The sequence below is a fragment of the Mandrillus leucophaeus genome, unplaced genomic scaffold (assembly GCF_000951045.1).
Source record: "Mandrillus leucophaeus isolate KB7577 unplaced genomic scaffold, Mleu.le_1.0 Scaffold283, whole genome shotgun sequence".
NCBI lineage: Eukaryota > Metazoa > Chordata > Mammalia > Primates > Cercopithecidae > Mandrillus > Mandrillus leucophaeus.
In genome coordinates, this window is record NW_012102954.1 from 1,233,501 (window position 1) to 1,253,222 (window position 19,722).

At 36.4% G+C, this 19,722-nt stretch overlaps 1 long non-coding RNA gene across 1 annotated transcript in view; it reads right to left on the reverse strand.

Moving 5' to 3' along the window:
* Positions 1 to 2,995: 2,995 nt before the first annotated feature.
* The window catches only part of LOC105543482, a 503,003-nt gene continuing 486,276 nt past the window's right edge, over positions 2,996 to 19,722 (reverse strand). Inside the window, exons 5-6 of the long non-coding RNA XR_001006625.1 lie at positions 18,353 to 18,509; positions 2,996 to 3,184 (exon numbers count right to left, since the gene is read on the reverse strand). This is a non-coding gene — a long non-coding RNA (uncharacterized LOC105543482). The remainder of the gene's footprint in view (positions 3,185 to 18,352; positions 18,510 to 19,722) is intronic.

Sequence of the window (19,722 nt, forward strand, 5' to 3'; positions counted from 1 at the left end):
CTGCAAGCTCCGCCTCCCGGGTTCACGCCATTCTCCTGGCTCAGCCTCCCGAGTAGCCAGGACTACAGGCGTCCGCCACCGCGCCCGGCTAGTTTTTTGTATTTTTTTTAGTAGAGACGGGGTTTCACCGTGTTAACCAGGATGGTCTTGATTTCCTGACCTCATGATCCGCCCGTCTCGGCCTCCCAAAGTGCAGGGATTACAGGCTTGAGCCACCGCGCCCGGCCTTAATTGCTTCTTTCTTGGGCTCCGTATCTTTCCTTCTGTTTCATCAGCTCCACCTGTCACTGCATCCATCCGCTCCCTCAATGCTCTCTTCTTAGAATCATGCAATCCCCTTTGAAGTCAACAACTAGTTGCTAGTACTTCCACTGTAGAATATTAAGTTGCACTGTAGTCCTTTTAAAGCATCATTGATAGTTTTACAATGTAATATACACTTGCCCTTAAAAATCAATGTTCATATATTTTATCTATCTTCAAAAAATACTTGACAAATTCCCATTTATATTTGGTCATATGTAGTTGTGATGTTTCTTCTAGTCTAAGTTACCTCCTCCTAATGCATCATTATTTTTGAAAGGGGGCAATTTATTACATTTTCTTTGGAAAAAGTCACAGTAAGAGGAATCTCTTTGAAGTAGATAGTCCGTTTTTTTTTTTTTTTTTAAAGTTATACAGGTTGTGAAATAATATCTGCTGAGTCTCAATAAAATTTTCTGAGATTAATTAATATTCTAAATTAGTGTCTGGAGTGCTTTATGTGTGGGTTGGAGAGAAGAGACCATTGAAATCTTGGTTGGTACAAGGATTTATGGATGTATAAGACACAGGGAGTTTATTACTGCTGCTAGATCTGAGGTGGATGCTTTCGGAAGCAGGATTTCTGGCCAAAAGCTACATCACATATCTTGGCAAATATGCTTCCTTATTTTGTCTTTTGATTCTTCAGTCCAAATGAATCCAAATTAATTGCATTTTTATTGATTTTATTCGTTGGCTTAGCAGGGTCATCAGAAAGGGATCATTTTTATCTTCATTTTGAGATATGTCCCAAGGCCACTTGTAAAATAAAAGACACCAGATTAGTGGTGTTCAAGATATCACTCTAAAGTCTTGAGTAGTAAACAGGGATTTAGGGAAAAGCTGCAGCCGGAGGAAAGGTGTGCTCACACTGCTGCTTCCTCCTTTAGGACAGTCACAGATTGACATTGGCCTGGTTCAGCTTCTGATTCATTTTCTTCTCCTAAAATATGAATAAGTTTGATAACCCCAACTACCTAAGATTATCCAAACTTTCTCAGGCTTCCTCTATTTTCTTTCTCTTATTCTGGTTGGAAAAAGTAATAGAAATGATAACAAGTAAAGGTTTTAAGACATGTTACGCAGAGAGTTAATGAATATTAGATAAGGCGTTGAGAGTAAAAGTAGGTAAGCTAAGAGGAAAGGACCAGAGAGTGCCTATAGCACTCCAAAGAAGATGGGGCGAAGATCAGGCTGGTGAATGACTGGAGAGTAAAGTTCAAGATGGTAGGTGGGAGACCACAGAGGCCAGAGAAAACTCCCCTTATTCCTCTGAAGTAATGAAGTGATGAAAACAAAAGGGAGCTTGCTCACATGCTTGTAAATTGGAGAGAGAGAGAGAGAGAGAGAGAGAGAGAGGGAGAGAGAGAGAGAGAGAGAGACATAGAGAGAAAGCGAGCACATCAGGATGTCAATGCCCAGAGAAAATGTATCAGAATTTCAGAATTACAAGTATTTACCACCATCTCCCTTTTATTAAGTACACCAAGTAGGAACTGACACTTTTTTCCCCTTTACTTCAAGTGAAGGTAGAAGGTGGAGAACAGTAAAAGGGTCAGCCAAGGCATTCAGAATGGTGTCATCTAACTCTGTGACCATTTAGCTAGCATCTCAGTTGTTATAGAGTCTGTGTTACTATTGAGGTTGGCATCCTCAGGAGCAGATACGGAGATGAGGATTTGTGTGACTACTGGGAAATGGTCCCAGGGAGAACTATTCGGGGGATTGGGAAGTGAGCAGAAAGGAAGGAGGTTGAGCGAGAGTAGCAAGCCAAGTTCTACGGAAGGAATCCTTCAGGAGCCCTGGGAAGCCAACGTTGGACATACCTCAGAATGGTCCAGTTAGGGACAATGGGTCTGCAGTATTCATATGTCTACAGCCATGGTTCTTAACCTGGCAGGATTCACTGTCCAGGGAACATTTGATGATGTGTGGAAACATTGTAGGTTGTCACACTAGGGGAAGTGTGATACCCCAGTGGGAGAGGTCAAGGATGCTGCTGAAAATTCTACAAATCCTACAACACACTGGATAGTCTCCTCCTTCCCCAGTAAATGATTATCTGACCCCAAGAGTCAATAGTGCCAAGGTTGAGAAACCCTGGTTTACACATCAGCCATTGGTTCAGTGGTACTGCCAGAATGTACATTCAGGGTACCCTAAAATATTCCTGGTGGTTTGAGGGCAGCAGGTACTGGCTTTTGGGAGTGAAAATCCACCTAATGTCTGTGAGCATGGCAATGGTAAAGAAACCTGAGAGTGCATGGGGGAGCATTAACAGAATCCTGCAATTCACAGATGCATTTACTTTAAAGCAACATCTGTCATTGCCAGTCTTACAACCTTCTCAATCTCAACAGTTATCTGGGTTAATATCTATTGGAACTACAAACACTTTTTTGATCTATTTTATTCTGTACTCAGAAAACTAACAAACAAAGCAATCTTATATGATTGGGTACATCACTTGAACTACCTTCCTCAATGCCATGGCAAAATGTTTTTTGACATTCTCTTTCTGACTTAAATAATGAGCTGCATTTTCACTCATCTTTTGCTCTGAGACCAGGCTAATATCTCCTAAAAGTATTCTAAATTTATACTCAGTGGCTTTCTAAGGTCATTTAAATTCCTAATGAAAAGTCACTCAAGGCCATAGTACAAAATAAATACATTGTTATTGATCATGCAATAAGGTATTAGGCTAATTTAATAAGGCTTCTCCCTGAGATGTACTTAATTCACCAATATTGTCATTTCTCAGCCATCATGGATCCTGCTGGTTTTTCCATGGCCTAGAAATAGTCATCTCTGATTTGCCCTACTCCATGTTGCCACATGGATATTCCAGGATGCCTCATCTCCGATAAAATTGTCCTCCCTGTCGGCAAAGTACAGTGACAGAATAAGGATTCATTACTCTTGAAATGACCCTTTCCACAACATCTTCTTTTTATCTCCTTAATCAGCAAAGTGGTACTCTGAGGACTGGCAGGTTCACTGCCTAGAGACACATTTATTACCAAGACACAAGCTGAATAATTGTGTATTTACCAACTTCAATTTAACCTCACAACTTGGCTGTCTTCACGACAAGCTGAGCAATAAGACCAAATTGTCCCTCTCCCTATAGCTCATCAATAACTATTCTTTCTGAACCAAAACTACTATTTTCATTGCCACCCTTACATACATGAGTTGATGTGCTTTATCACGTAGTTATCACGTAGTTATATATATATATGTGTGTGTGTGTGTGTGTATACGCACATTTCTGTATACACACACACATACACCACATTTCTGGTGGTTTGAAGGAAGCAGGTACTGGCTGTTGGGATACACACACACACACACACACACTCATATATATAATTTTATTTATTTTTTTTTTGAGACAGGGTCTCACTCTGTTGCCCAGGCTGGAGTACAGTGGTGTGATCTTGGCTCACTGCAACCTCTGCCTCCCGGGTTCAAGTGATTCTCCTGCCTCAGCCTCCCAAGTAGCTGGGATTACAGGTGCCTGCCACTGCTCCTGGCTAATTTTTGTATTTTTAGTAGAGATGGGGTTTCACCATGTTGACCAGGCTGGTCTTGAACTTTCGACCCCAGGTGATCCGCCTGCCTCGGCCTCCCAAAGTGCTGGGTTTACAGGTGTGAGCCACCGTACCTGGCCATATCATGTAGTTTTTAATCTTCAAAAGAAAAAGTTTTTGTTGCCTTGCTCAAATCTTTCAGTCTTAACTGAAAATGAGACAAGGAAAGGCAGCATTTTTTTTCTTTCCAGGAAAATGCATGTCAGTGAGCAAAGGAAGATGGAATTCATTTCTTTTTAGAGAAGAGATGGCTAACTACATGCCCAGGTGAATATTTTGTTTGTGTTATATGAAAGGTACACAAAAATTATAGTAAAAATCTCACACTAAAAATCACGTATGCTCAAAACCTAGCAGTTCCTAAGGAAATAACGGAAGTGTGCAAAGACACAACTGTAAGTGCATTTACTTCATTATTACTTTCAAATGAAAAAAATTAAATGACCAAAATGTCCATTAGTGTACAATCATAACCCATCCAGTGAAATTGAATGTGTCTGGTCAAAGGATAAAGTAAACTTATTGATATTGACATGAAGAAGTGTCTATGATATATTAAAAAAGAGAGTTTTTAAAAATGAGATGGATTTATGTATCTTGACACAAAATGAGATCCACTATATATCATTAAAAGAAAAGAACAAGTTGCAAACTAGTATGTACAGCACCCTCTATTGTAAATATATACATATATGTATCTATCTATATAGTGTGTATAACTATATCTGTATAAACACAGAAAAATTCTGTAAGATTTGACATTGAGACTTTTAAAAGGGGCTACTCAGATCTTAGAGTTGGAGGGCGGATTAGGGACAATTTTATTTTATTATACTTTAGAAATACATACATATACATAATGCCTAAGCCGTGGTACATAAAAACAACTGTAATTATTTTTTGACAATACTTGCCAGCAGAAAATCAGATATCAAATAAATAAATTAAGTGTGTAAATTGAGTTTTAATTGAAAAAACTTTAAATGTGTATAAGTTATCAAAATATGTTAGGAGGATCGATACAGGATTTAATAAATATACTGAATTCTACAATTTCTTTTTTAAAAAATCTAGGCATCACTAGAATTTAGATGTGTTGTACTATTAAAGGAGACATTTGGTATGTTTAGTATGATGAAATAATGATAGCTAATGCTTACCCAGTGTTTAGTATAAAGTAGGTAGGCTCTGGTCTAGGTGCTATGTCAGACCAGCTAGGTCAGAGCAACCCTATGAAGTGGGTCCTATTTTGTCCCCATTTTACAGCTGAGCAAACTGACACACAGTGAGGTTAACTTGCTGAATAAATAAGGAGGATCAAGATTTGAATCTGAGCAGACTGGTTTACGTTTACCTGGATGATTCACTATGTGATTGCAAAATCCAGAATATTTAAAGTAAAACTCAATGTGACAGGTCATCTAGCATAATAATCAAACCTAGTGCTGTGATGGCACCAAGACCTGATTGGAGCATCACTGCCAACCCTCCTGCTTCAAGCACCACTAGACAACCAGAGTGAAAGCTTTGATTAGAAATTCAAAATTTCAAAAGACAATGTTTATATACTATAAACACTATCACCTACTAATGCTTCAGACTTGGTTTTAGGAAAATCTGTCATTTTTTTTTTATTTGACCAGTGTCTTTATCAACACAGAAGGTAATTAAGATTTAGAAAGATTGGAATAGAGCCTTCCAGTAAGCAGAAGGAGTTGAACCAGGAGAACTCTGGATATATCACCCTTAATCAGTATTCTTCTGTGTCATCAGCAACCCTAGACTGATGGAGACATTTTTTTTTGTATGAATTCAGTTTAACATCAAAGTTCTAAAAGATGCATAGAATTCTGTGGCCAGCCCTTCAGGCTTAAATGCTCTGATCAGAGACAAAGGAGGCGCCTTTCCCCTCACAGAGTCAGGAGAGGCACCACCAGGCTAGGAGTTGGTCTTTTTCTTTTTTGGAAGTGCAGTACAAACATACCTCTGAAAAGGCTTTTATAGTTCCCTGCTGTGAAGAGAATTTCTGTAACTCTAAAGCTTGTGGGGGCAGACTATACAAAACACAATTTTTCTCCATGCTTCTGTTCTGCTAAGCTGCCGGGAAGACTTCATAAAAGCCTGTAGGTGGTAATATGAACTGAATTGAAAAAAGAGCTTAAAGACAGTTTATCTCTGATTAACCATGTGAAGGTCCTCAACATTCAGGAACATCACACTAGGGTTTATTTTGCACTTCAACCAACATGGGTATTTCTGAATTTCATCTTTTGATGAATATAATGGATAAAATTTAGTGAAAGCAAAGAATGAGAAAGCTAATAAGGTTTCTTGTTGTTTAAGCCATCCCATTCCGTAGCATTGTTTGCTAATTTGGTGCCTCCTATGGATTGACTGTGTCCCCTCATTCTCTGAACTATATATGTTGAAGTCCTAATGCCTGATGTGATAGTGTTGGAAGATGGGGCCTTTGGAAGGTAGGTAGGTGTAGATGAAGTCATGGGGGTGGTGCTCACATGACGAGATTAGTGCCTTTACAAGAAGAGACACCAGAGATATTGCTTCTTTTCTCTGTTTCCATCAGCACACACTGAGGGAAGCCCATATAAGGACACAGAGGGTGACTGTCTGCAACCCAAGGATCTATGAGCATAATCCATAACTTGAGGCTGCTAGCTCAGACTTGATCTTGGACTTCCAGACTCCAGAATTGTGAGAAATGAATTCTTGCTGTTTAAGCCACCCAATCGGTGACTTTTTTTTTTTTTTTTTTTTTTTTTTTGAGACAGGGTCTCACTCTGTCAGCCAGGCTGGAGTGCAGTGGAATGATCATGGCTTATTGAAGTCTTGACCTCCTGGGGCAGGCTTAAGCAATTCTCCTGCCTCAGTATCCCAAGTTGCTGGGACTGCAGGCATGTGCCACTCCACCTGGCTAATTATTTTTTAGTAGGGTCAGGGTTTCACTATGTTGGTCAAGCTGGTCTTGAACTCCTGGATTCAAGTGCTTCTCCCATCTTGGCCTCCCAAAGTGCTGGGATGACAGGCAGGAACCACAGTGCCTGGCCCACGACAATTTTTTATGGCAGTCTGAGCTAAGATAGTGTCTTGATCATTTAGTCATATTTCTGTCTACTGAATACACTTTTAACCAATACCTTCTTATTTACGCTAAAAAGGTTTTATTTTGTGTTCCAATAGACCAGTTGGAAAACATGCCCTGTATTGGTAGTGTCAATATGACTATACATTGTGACTCAGTATGGAAGGGTTTTAGATAGACAGTCATTATGACGGTTGTTTATGACCTTGGCTCTCATTGTAATATTTACCCTCCACTCATAACGTCTACTTATCCTTCACCTGCACATTACTTTAAATATTTCAATGCATCTTAGTTATATTTGTTTCTTCTTTTAATTTTATTTTTATTTGATTTTAGATTCAGGGGTACATGTGCAGGTTTGTTACATGAATATATTTTGTGATGCTAAGGTTTGGGCTTCTATTGAACCCATCACCCAAATAGTGAACATAGCACCCAGTAGGTATTTTTTCAACCTCTGCCTTACCCCTCTCTCCCCACTTTTGGAGTCTGCAGTGTCTACTGTTCCCATCTCTATGTTTGTGTGTACCCAGTGTTTAGCTCCTACGTATAAATGAGAACATGTGGTATTTGGTTTTCTGTTTCTGTTGTTTTAATTTACTTAGGATAATGGCCTTCAGCTGCATCCATGTTGCTGCAAAGGACATAATTTTATTCTTTTTTATGGCTTTATAGTATTCCATGGTATATAGGTATCACACTTTCTTTATCTAACCCATTATCAGTGGGCACCGAGGTTGATTCTCTGTCTTTGCTATGCACATTCACAATTACATCTTAATTTTCAGTCTAAGTCTGTCTATGTATTTCACATATGTGACTCACAGTAGTTTGTTTTTGGTTGTCTAGAAAACATTGTTTTTAATTAAAAAAATAGCAACGCTGAGAAGCTGTTCTCAGAAGAAATTCATAGACTTAATTTTGTTAATAGAGAATGAAAAACAAAGAAACTTTGTACTTACGACATAAAGTAAAAACCAAAGTAAGTGGGGAGAAGATAAAAGATGAACTAAAAAACAAAACAAATGCACAAAAACCAAGAAAAAAGAAACAAATTTAACTACCTGATTGTTTTGAAAAGGCCAATGAAACTGATAAACATTTTTCAGAATATTTAAGGACAAAAGAGGGTAAGCAGGCATTTACAACGTCATGAACAACAGAGGTGCCATGAATAGATATACAGAAGCATTTGAAAATGCTGTAAGAGAGTACTACACCCAATTCTATGACAATAGATCCGAAAAGTATAGATACTTCCCAACCAAATGCAAATCACAAAAACTGATTCAACAAGAAGTGGAACACTCTAATTGTCTGATCAATGTAGAAGAGTAAAGATCTATCATTGAAAAAAGTGCCAGAACAAGATGGGTTCTGGCTGAGTTAGATCTGACTTTAATGAATAGATAAGACCTGTGTTATTTAACTTACTCAAAGCTATAGAAAATATTGATAAGCCCAATGAAATGTATTCTCTGTAAAACCATTTTTTAAAATAGCAAAATCTGATATAGAGAATATGAAAGATGATTGTAGACTAATCTTCTGTAAAAATCTAGAAGATAAACTTCTAAATAAAATGTAAATAAGAATTTTGTGTTAATTTCTAGAGTGCAAGAATGGTTCAGTATGAGAAAAATCCATTATAGATTACATTAATCCATAAAATAAGAGAAAATCTTATAAATAGTGACAAAAATTTGATGCAATTAAGTACTGATTCTTGATAAAGACACTAATTAAAATAAGAATACTAGGAAACTACCTAAATATAACAAAGATCTTTCACTTTTAAAAAGCAACTGTTATTCTAAACACTAAAATCACTTCAATTAAAATTAACAGCACATGTACCCTAGAACTTAAAGTATAATAAAAAATTTGAAAAAAATAAAAAAATAATAAAATTAGCAGCTATACAGAGAAATTGGCTATTACTCTTACACAATATAATCCTGGAGGGTTAAGGTAATGTGGTAAGAGAAAAATAATGAAATAGTTTATGTAAACAATAAAAATAGATGGAATTAATCTCTTTGTTAATATAATTGTAATCCAGAAAATCTAAGAAACTCTAGGAAAATTGCCTTCTTGAATTAATAAGATAATTTCATAAGTTAATTTGGTAGAAGATAGAATTACAAAAATCAATAGCTTTTCTCTATGCCAAAAATTAAAACCAAAAAGGAGAAAGGAGAAAAATATTTTATTCACGATAGTAACACAAACAATAAAATATTGGGGGAATAAATTTAGCAAGTAGGGCCAGGACCTGTATGAAACGGACCATAAAGAAATCATGGGAACAGTAAGATGGCAGAATAGGAGCTTTCTATTATCATCCCTCCCAACCCCCTACAGAAGCGCTGATTTTGAGAACTACACATAGACAAGAGTACCTTGATGGGACTCCAGGAACCTAGTGGATGAGTTCCAGCACTTTATTAGAGCAAAAAATTTAAGAATAGGCACATCAAAGAGGGTAAGAACATTTCAATTTTACCCATGTCGGTCCTCCCCAAGGCAGCACTGCTCAGTGCCAAGAGATAACCCCTCGACCCACGTTTTCTCCCATGGGGGAAAGTGAGAGTGTAGTAAATTAGTGCCTGGTTCCCTCAGTCGTGTGGAATGTGGCACAGGAGGCCTGTTTCTTTCCATCACACCTAGAATTCTGAGGTAATTGGCACAGCTGAGTGGTTGAGAGAGGCCAGGAATAGAAAAGAGAGGTTACAGACTCTACTAAGTGCTCTGTGGACAGGGAAGCCTGCCCACGAGCTGCTTGGGACACCTGGCCTGAAGACCCCTCCAAACTGGTCCATGAGCATCACAAACACTCTGCACACCTCACCATTGCCCTCCTCAAAGTGGACTCCATGAGAGCAACCTGTGGACAGCAAGTACAAGCATCTTGCACAGACAACGGGCTTGACACTGCAGGAGAAGGCACACGAACTTGAGGATTTCAAGACACCACCTTGGGTAAAATAAACAGGAGACTTTCAGCACCTGGCCTGGCTTTGCAAGATTGAGAAGCATACAATCTTAAGAATTCTCCTTACTTTCAAGATAGAAAGAGAGGTGTTGAATGAGCGCATCCACAGAAAGGGTTTGAGGGCCTCAGAATCTCTACCTGGGATAACTAATGAAGGCATTTCTCTCCCAAAGCCAGTCAGTAAGGACTGTAGAAGGTAGCTGCTGCTTCAAATGTGAAAGCAGCAACACAAAGCATTAAGACCCATAAAAAAATAAGAAAACATGACACCACAAAGGAACATAATGATTTCCATAAAGAAGCAGAGACCTATAAATTGCCTAACAAAGAATTTAAATTGTTTTAAGGAAGCTCAACCGAGCTGTGTTCTCAGCAAGAGAACACAGAAAGGTAATTCAATGAAATCAGGAAAAAATGAACAAAATGAGGAGTTCAATAAAGAGTAATTATATAAAAAAAGAACCAAATGGAAATTCTAGAGCTGAAGAATAAATTAATGAAATGAAAAATGCATAGAGTGTCAACAAGCAGACTTAATCAAGCAGAAGAAAGAATCTGTGATTCAAAGACAGGTCATTTGAAAATACTCATTCAGAGGAGGAAAAAAAATGAAAAGGAATAAGGAAAGCCTAAAAGACTTATGGGACACCATCAAGAGAGCTAACATTTGCATTAATGAAATTTTAGAAAAAGAAGAGAGAGAGAGAAAGGAGAAATGCTCATTAAAAAATGGGTGAAAACTTCCCAAATCGTAAGATATGGACATCCAGTTACATGAAGTTCACAGATCTTCAAACAAATTCAACCCATAGAAGAGTTCACCAAGACACATTAAAATCAAACTGTCAAAAGTCAAGGACCAGGGGAGAATTTTGAAAGCAGAAAGATAAAAAAGCTCATCACATACAAGGAAACCCTTTGATAAGCCTTCATGAAGCCACCAGTGGATTTCTCAGCAGAAGCAATCTACAAATTTCAGTGTAATTGCTATCAAAATTTAAATGGCAATTTTCATAGAAGTAAAAGTAGAAAAAATAGTCCTAAAATTATTTTAGAACCACAAAAGACCCAAACTAGCTAAAGCAATCTTGAATAGAACAAAACTGAAGAAATCACATTTCCTCATATCAAGTTTTATTATAAACCTATAGTAATCAAAATAATATGGTACTGGAATAAATACAGTTGTATAGAATAGAACAGAATAGAAAACCCAGAAAGAAACCAGTGCATTTATGGTCAACTAATCTTTGACAAAGGTACCAAGAATGCACAATGGGGAAAGGATAGTCTCTTAAATAAATGGTATTGGGAAAATTACATCTACACGTAGAAGCATAAAACTGGATCTGTATCTAACACCATCACAAAAATCAACTCAAAATTAATTAAATGGGCTGGGCACAGTGACTCACACCTGTAATCCCAGCACTTTGGGAGGCCAATGTGGGTGGATCACCTGAGGTCAGGAGTTGAAGACCAGTCTGGCCAAAATGGTGAAACCCCTAATTTTTGTAAAAATACAAAAAATTAGCCAGGCGTGGTGTCAGACACCTGCAATCCCAGCTACATGGGAGGCTGAAGCAGGAGAATCACTTCAACCTGCGAGGCAGAGGTTGCAGTGAGCTGAGATTGTGCCACTGCACTCCAGCCTGGTTAACAAGAGCAAAACTCGGTCTAAAAAAAACCAACCAACCAAACAAACAAACAAAAAAACCCACAAAGAATTAAATGTAAGGCATAAAACTATAAAATTTAAATGTAGGGGGAAAAGTTGTGAATTGGTTGTGGTGATGATTTTTTTTTTTTGCTATGACACCAAAAGCACAGACAACAAAAAGAAAAATAAACAAATGAGACTACATCAAATTAAAAAGTTTCTGCACAGCAAAGGAAACAATTAACAATATGAAAAGGCAACCTATGGAATGAGGTAAAATATTTGTGAACTACACATTTGACAAGGGGATAATATTCAAAATATATAAGGTATGCAAACAACTCAATAGCAGAAAAAACAATTTAAAAAATGATCAAAGGACCTGAATAGATGTTTCTCAAAATAAAATACAAATGGCCAACAGGTATATGAAAGAATACTCAACATCACCAATCATCAGGGAATGCAAATTGAAACCACAACGTTATTATACACCTGGCTCTTATTAAAAAGACAAGAGATAAGTGTTGGTGAAGGTATGGAGAAAAAGCAACCCTTATACATTGTTGATGAGAATATAAATTGTTATAGCCATTATGAAAAACAGAATAGAGATTACCTAAAAAATTAAAAATAGAACTACCGTATGACCCAGCAGTCCCACTCTGGGTATATATCCACAGAAAATAAAACCATCTGCACTCCCAGGTTCATGCAGCATTATCCATAATAGCCAAGATATTGACAGATTAATGGATAAAGAAAATATTTTACATATATATAATTCAGCTTTTAAAAAGAAGGAAATAGCTGGAAACCATCATTCTCAGCAAACTATCGCAAGAACAGAAAACCAAATACTGCATGTTCTCACTCATAGGTGGGAATTGAACAATGAGATCACTTGGGCACAGGAAGGGGAGCATCACACACCAGGTCCTATTGTGGAGGGGGTAGAGGGGAGGGATAGCATTAGGAGATACACCTAATATGAATGACGAGTTAATGGGTGCAGCACACCAACATGGCACATGTATACATATGTAACAAACCTGCACGTTGTGCACATGTACCCTAGAACTTAAAGTATAATAAAAATAAATAAATAAATAAATAAATAAAAGAAGGAAATACTATCATTTGTCACATGGATGAACTGGGGATATATTATACTAAGTGAAATAAGAAGCCAGGCACAGAAAGACAAATAACGTGATCTCACTTACATGTGAAATCTAAAAAAGTCAAACCCATAAAGCAGAGAGTAGAATGATGGTTGCTAGCAGGTAAGGGCAAAGGGTACAGACTTTCAGTTAAAAGCTGAATAGGTTCTGGAGACCTAATGTAGAGCATAGTAACCTTAGTTAAGAATAATGTATTGTATACTAGAAATTTGGTGAGAGAGTAGATCTTAAGTATTTTCACCACAAACACACGCATGTGCACACACACACGTAGCTATGTGAGGTGATGGATATGTTAATTAGGTTGATTGCGGTAATCATTTCACAATGTGTATGTTTATCAAAACATTACATTTTATGCCTTAAATATATACAATTTGTTTGTCACTTAAACATCAATAAAGCTGGAAAAAGTATCAATTTCATCATAGACAAAAAGATCCATGGAATAAAATTGAGAATATAGACATAAACTACAAAAATTTAATATTAAAAATAAATAAAATATATTCTTCTGGAATAAAATTGAGTTGAATCCTGTCTTATGCCATGTAAAATATTAAATTCCTGGTGGATTAGAGACATAATTGTAAAACATAAAATAATTAAAGCCCTTCAAAAAAATCTAGGAGATAACAAACTTTTCTCTGATAATGACTATTCAATTAATGACTTGGTCATAATGGCTCTTGAAATGTTATACCACTTTTTGAATAAGGATTCCTTTTTGTGTGTGTGTAAAGCTTTATTACCCAAACCATACCAAATAAATGGATTAAAAGATGCGATTTTTCAACATTATGGCTTCATGCAAAGACACACCATTTACTCAACACAATAGTTTTCAGTCATACAGTATCATATAATAAATTGGGATTGTGCACCTTGTTTGGGTGAACCCAAAATATTTGCTTTACACACGTCCATCAGGTAGAAGGAATGAAGAGGTAATATTTTCTTTTTAACATTTTTTGAATCTGCTGTGCACATGTACTATTTCCAAATTTTGAAATAGTACCAATAGTATTCCCCTTTTGTTTTTATCTAAGGTTTGTTTTCTGTGCAGTTTGAATGTAAGATAACCCTGAAGCTCCCAAAAGGTTTAAAAATTGGTGAATAAAATGGGAAAGAAGGAGGAAAAAGCACTCCAATACACATATACATTATATGCATTAGCTGTTTTTACATTCAAGTTGTTGTTTATTACTTACATATACTTGTTTTTATTGTTTAATTAGTGTATTTTTCTGTGAAAATTATTTAGGTACCTTTTGAGTTGTGATGAAACACATCATCATTTTTCTTCTAAAAATTAGTGTAAATGTGTTTTTATACTATAAAAACACACAACATCAAATCTATACTCTTCAAATTGAACGTGTATAGCACAGTAGTGCTAACTATATGCACATTTTTGTATACTAGATCTCTAGAACTTTCTCATCTTGCATAACTGAAACTTTATCCCCATTTTCCTCTCCTCCCAGCCCCTGGAAACCACCATTTACTTACTGCCCCTATGTGTTGAGGTCTTTTTAATTTAATGACTTTTAATCTAATGATTGGATTTTAAAAAACAAATTGAAGTATTATCTCAATTTGAGAAAATGAGAAAAAGGCTTATGAATACAACACAGGTATAACAATGTTCTTAATATTAACTGTAAACTCAGAAACTAGACAATAAAATGGGCATATTTGCCATTAAAAATTTATGTTTAGAAAATGTACCATGCCCAAAGACAAAGTATTGATTGTTTAACAGCATTTCCAACACAGATGACAGAATTATCTTATAGAATAAATAAAACACTCTACAAGTTTACAGGTTGAAGAAAAAGCCACACAGCAGCAACAACAAACAGGCAGAAGACAAGAATATCCTATTTCTAGAAGAGAAAATACAAATGTTAACAAATGCAAATTGGAGTAAGAATGAACTATCACTTTATACCTATCAAGTTGACAAAAGCTTAAGAAGTGAAAACTAGTGCTGGTGAGTATTTGGGGAAATAGTTTTTTTCACATATTACTGTTGAAACTGTGAATCACTATGGCCTTTAGGGAAAATAATTACTAAAAAGAAAATGCATATTTCCTTTCACGTAGCTATCTTGGGATCTATTCCATATAAATAAAAGCATCCGTATGAAAGGATATATGCCCAAGGTTTATGTTAACTCTTATTTATTTAGCAATAAATTAAAAACAAAGAGAGTGACAATCAATAGGAAAATGATTGAATTTTCACACCCATATCGTGAATATTACTGAACCTGTGTTGAATTTAGAGCTATACCAATTGACCTGAAGAAATGTTCATGCAGCATTGTGGAATGAAAAAAAAAATGGTGCAAAAGAATGTGTATGATATAATCCCATTTTTTTGATAAAGCCATAAAACTTGTATACTTATTTACCAATGGGTATGTATGTATGTATGTATATATATGTGTATGTATATATGTGCATTTATATGTCTTTGTATGTAATTAAGTGTATATAGAGAAAAATACAAAAGGACACACACTAGATCATAAAATAAGTTAATTAGATTTAGGGCTAAATGAGATAAGATTTGGAACAGAGAAAGAAAAAGAGAAAGGGGAGGAAGAGGAAGCGAATAGCAAAAAGAGAAAAGACAATTTTAAAAAGTGTCTATGATGTATCAGCCATGATGCTTCCAGATGTAGTTAATAGATAATGCTTAGTCACCTGACATAATGAGCATACATATTATTTCATTTAACAAAAAGTACTGAAGTAAGACAGTTTCAGTTTGATGAATTCCAGGGATAAATTACGTTTCAAGGGAAGAGATATCTTCTGTCTTTCTACTCTGTCATCCCCAGGATGTTGACTTCGTACTTAGCTGCTTCTTCTCAAGGTCATAAGATAATGATTAAGACCCCAGGCATCACAGTGGTCATGAACACATCCATGTTTTATCATTATTTGTAGAAAGGAGGAAACTTGTCCCAGAAGTCTGCCTCAACTTTAATGACCAATAAGGGCTATGGAATTTCCAGGACTGATTTTACTGTCCAGGCTTACCCTTAGGCTGTAGATGGATTCTCTATCTCTGATGCATGGGCACCTGAATAAAACTAGGTTTCTATCAGCCAGGAAGCAGACAGAAATGTCTACTAGCAAGGCATATCTAGCCTGCCACATATGACCTAATCCAATATGCTTTGACATAAAAAATATATATGCTTGTATATTGTATGAAGACATTCATATAATTAAATTTCAGAAAGAAAGCATATGTTCTCACTGAGAAAAATCATAGCAGTTGTTCAACCTGTAATTTTAGAAGTGCAGTATAAGGATTTCTTTTTATAGCTTTTAAACTTCAATCCAAATGGAGGACATTTGCTAGACAGCATGTAGCTTCACCACTATGAGAAATAATACTACATTTTTTTGTGTGTCACTTATCTGTTTAAGAGGTTAACCTTTCGCTCTACCTCCAAACAAATGAGTCATTAATCTTCAAAAAATACAAATGGTTTTCTCTCTGTTTCCTCCTTTTAAATTTTATTTAAGAACTTGGAAGAGTCTTATCCATCCTTGTGCAATGTGTAGGATTTCACTTGGTGAACTTATTGTGTTGACTTTTAAGATGAGAGCTCTTAGGGATTTTTAAGCCATCAAGCATTATCCATCAGAATAAATAAATGAGAGATTGCTTTATTCTTTTCAGGCAGGATACATTCTGTGACCTATCTTTTCCGTGACCTACAAGGCTTTAGGGGAAGAGCTTCCAGAATTTTATTGGCAATGCCACTATTAGACGGACTTCCCTCTCTCTTTTAAGCTCTTTGGGGGTCAGCTTTAAAGTGAGCATTAAGTGAATGGCTAATGGAATTAAGGGTATAATAATAGAAGGATATAGTGAGACAATTGTATTAACAAGAAATAAATCATGTTGAATGTAAGGTAAGTGTTTTTTAATTGATTGATGGGAAGGATGCTCCACAGGTTTTGTCAGGGACTAACAGCCATTTACCTTCTCATCTACAGTAAAAAGCCAAAATGTAGAAAAAAAGATAAGAGAATTATGCAGCAGGAAGATAAATTATTCAGAGAAGATGACCATTTTGTGCTGACATCACTAATGTGAAAAGGCATTAAATCTTTGACACTAGTTTCATTCCTTAGGAGCTATGGGGTTGAAATAACATTTTGTACTATAGATAAAAACTGAAATGTCTACTTCCAAGCTTTCTTCTGTGCCAGAAATGGCTTCCAAGATGCCCGGATACTTGAAGACATAGCGGGTACTCTGCTTTCCAAGTTGAAGCAAGTCTTGCACTTTGAAAGCTAGTGGCTGTCTATACTATTATAACAATCTAACTATCAGCATTTTTCATCCAATTGGCAAAACTTATGTGCACTGATGTCAAGGATATAGAGAGATACATAGAAGACATTTTAAAGTACTATTGGACGTAGGAAAACTTAATTCTGAATTTCATAACTAAATGGTTTTTTGTTGTACTTTCACAGTCACTAAGTCCCCTCCTTGAGTTTGCCTCCTCTTATAGCCTAACATAAGTCTTATTCTCTTCAGTTATTCTTACTACTCAGCTGTTAGTACAGCCAATTTCAGATAACTAATACTCTACAGATTTCTTATTGTAAGGATTCAGACATGAAGGAGAGTGAGTAGATCCAATACATGTGTCGGAGAGAGGCCAAGATTCTTGCTACAACTGCTGTAACAGTTATTTCAGATCTTCCCACAGCCTCCACAGCCTCCCACCCTACAATTTTTCTGCTGCCCCTGGTTATTTTATTAACTAGGCTTATAAACTATCATCTAGGAAATTTTTTACCACAACATTACAAAGAACATGAACATATCAACAAAGAATTCCAACTTTTATCAAAATCTCTAAACTTCCCATTTCTGCTTTTTTCTTGAGTAGATTTATCTGTAAATTATTCAGTCTTTTTTTCTTCTTTTATTATTTTTTTCTTCCTGCTATGAGCCAGATGCAACAGTAAGCATTTTATATACATTACTTAACTTTCATTCTTCATAACAGTTCTTTGCAGTAAATATTACTACCCTTGTTTCACAGATAAGAAAACCAAAATTTAGAGAGATTATGTACTTTATCCAAGTTCAAACTGCTAATTAGAGGTACAAGTAAGATTAGAACCCATGGGTAAGTATATTACAAAGTCAGCACTCTTCATCACATTGGACTATTCTGATGCTACTTTGAAGTACCATACACTGTTGTAGTTGAGGGGAAGATCTGACGAAGACTTCTGAGATTCTTCTAAATATAAGTTTCACAAGTTGGGTTCTCAGGAAGCAGATGATGAGATGGAGATTGTGGTGCAAGTTATTTATTCGGGTAAAAGGAAAAGAGAGGGAGAAAGAAGGAGCAAAGGGAACCATGCCTTGGCCAACTTGGCGAGGAACTCTGGTTCAAGAATCCCATCTGAATGAGTGTCCTGCAGTGGGCTGAAATGGGTGAATCTTTGTACCTCTACCTTGCTCAGTCAGGCTGTCCTGGGAAGGATGTGACTTCCCTGCAAAGAGGCTTGAAACCTCCAGGAAGAAACTGAGCAAAAGGCAGTAAGTTCTTTCTTGAAAGAGGCATCTGAGCAGCACATCTCTATGTCTATCATCCAAATAACTTCATGGTTTCTATAATGGACAGTACAAAATGGACTATTAAACAGTTTCTTTTGGTGCCATTTTAAAAATTATATTATCCAATAGGATAAGGATAATGTGAGAATGAAGTTGAATAAAAAACTCAACCCAGGATTCCTTGCAATAAGAAAATTGTACTCTAAATGTAGCCATACCTCATTTTCTTCTAAAAGAATTGGGCAATTTTACTCTGATTTTGTGTCCAAAGACTAATGACTAGTCCAATATCCCTCTTGATGTTTATTTCTTTCCATTGTAAAAATCAAGCATACCAAATTTACCTTTCCACATTTTTTTTTACTTATACTCTTAAATCATCCACATATTTTGAATACCCAGTCTTCTGCTTGGCTGAAGCAGTTCTTTGTATCTTACATATTTGTGGATTTCAATACTTACATATAGTTTTACTTAATGACATATTTCTATTACAAATTTTAACCAATGAAAATATTAATTTTAAAATATCTAGTGTGTTCTTACTAAACAATTTTTATGTTAAAATAGTCTATGTATAAGATAAACCACTATCTCTGTCTCTAGATACATTTCATTGTGAATTTGTCTTCAATGTACTTTACTACAAGGTTCCCTAAGCCAATATTATTACCAGGTGCTATGGTGTGCATGTTTGTGTCCCCCGAAATTAATACGTTAAAATTCTTACTTCCAAGGTGATGGTATGAGGAGGTGAGAGGCCTTTTGGGGTTGATCAAGTCAGGAAGGCAGAGCCTTCATGGATGGGATTAGTGGCCTTGTAATATATACCCAAGAGAGCTGTTCCACTGCTTCTACCATGTGAGGGCACAGCAAGAAGACACTGTCTATGAACCACATTGTGGGCCCTCACTAGACACTGAATCTTCAGGTACCCTAATCTTGGACTTCCCAGCCTCCAGAACTGTGAGAGGTAAATTTCTGTTGTTTGTAAGTCACCCATTGATTATACCATTTTATGCTATTTTGTTATAGCAGCCCAATGGACTAAGATACCAGGTATGGTCATCCTACCAAAGTTATTTCAGCACAATAATCACAGTGACTGTCTCAACAGGCATTAACCTAACTTCTTTCTTTCTTTCTTTCTTTTTTTTTTTTTTTTTGAGATGGAGTCTCGCTTTGTCGCCCAGGCTGGAGTGCAGTGGCGTGATCTCGGCTCACTGCAAGCTCCGCCTCCCGGGTTCACGCCATTCTCCTGCCTCAG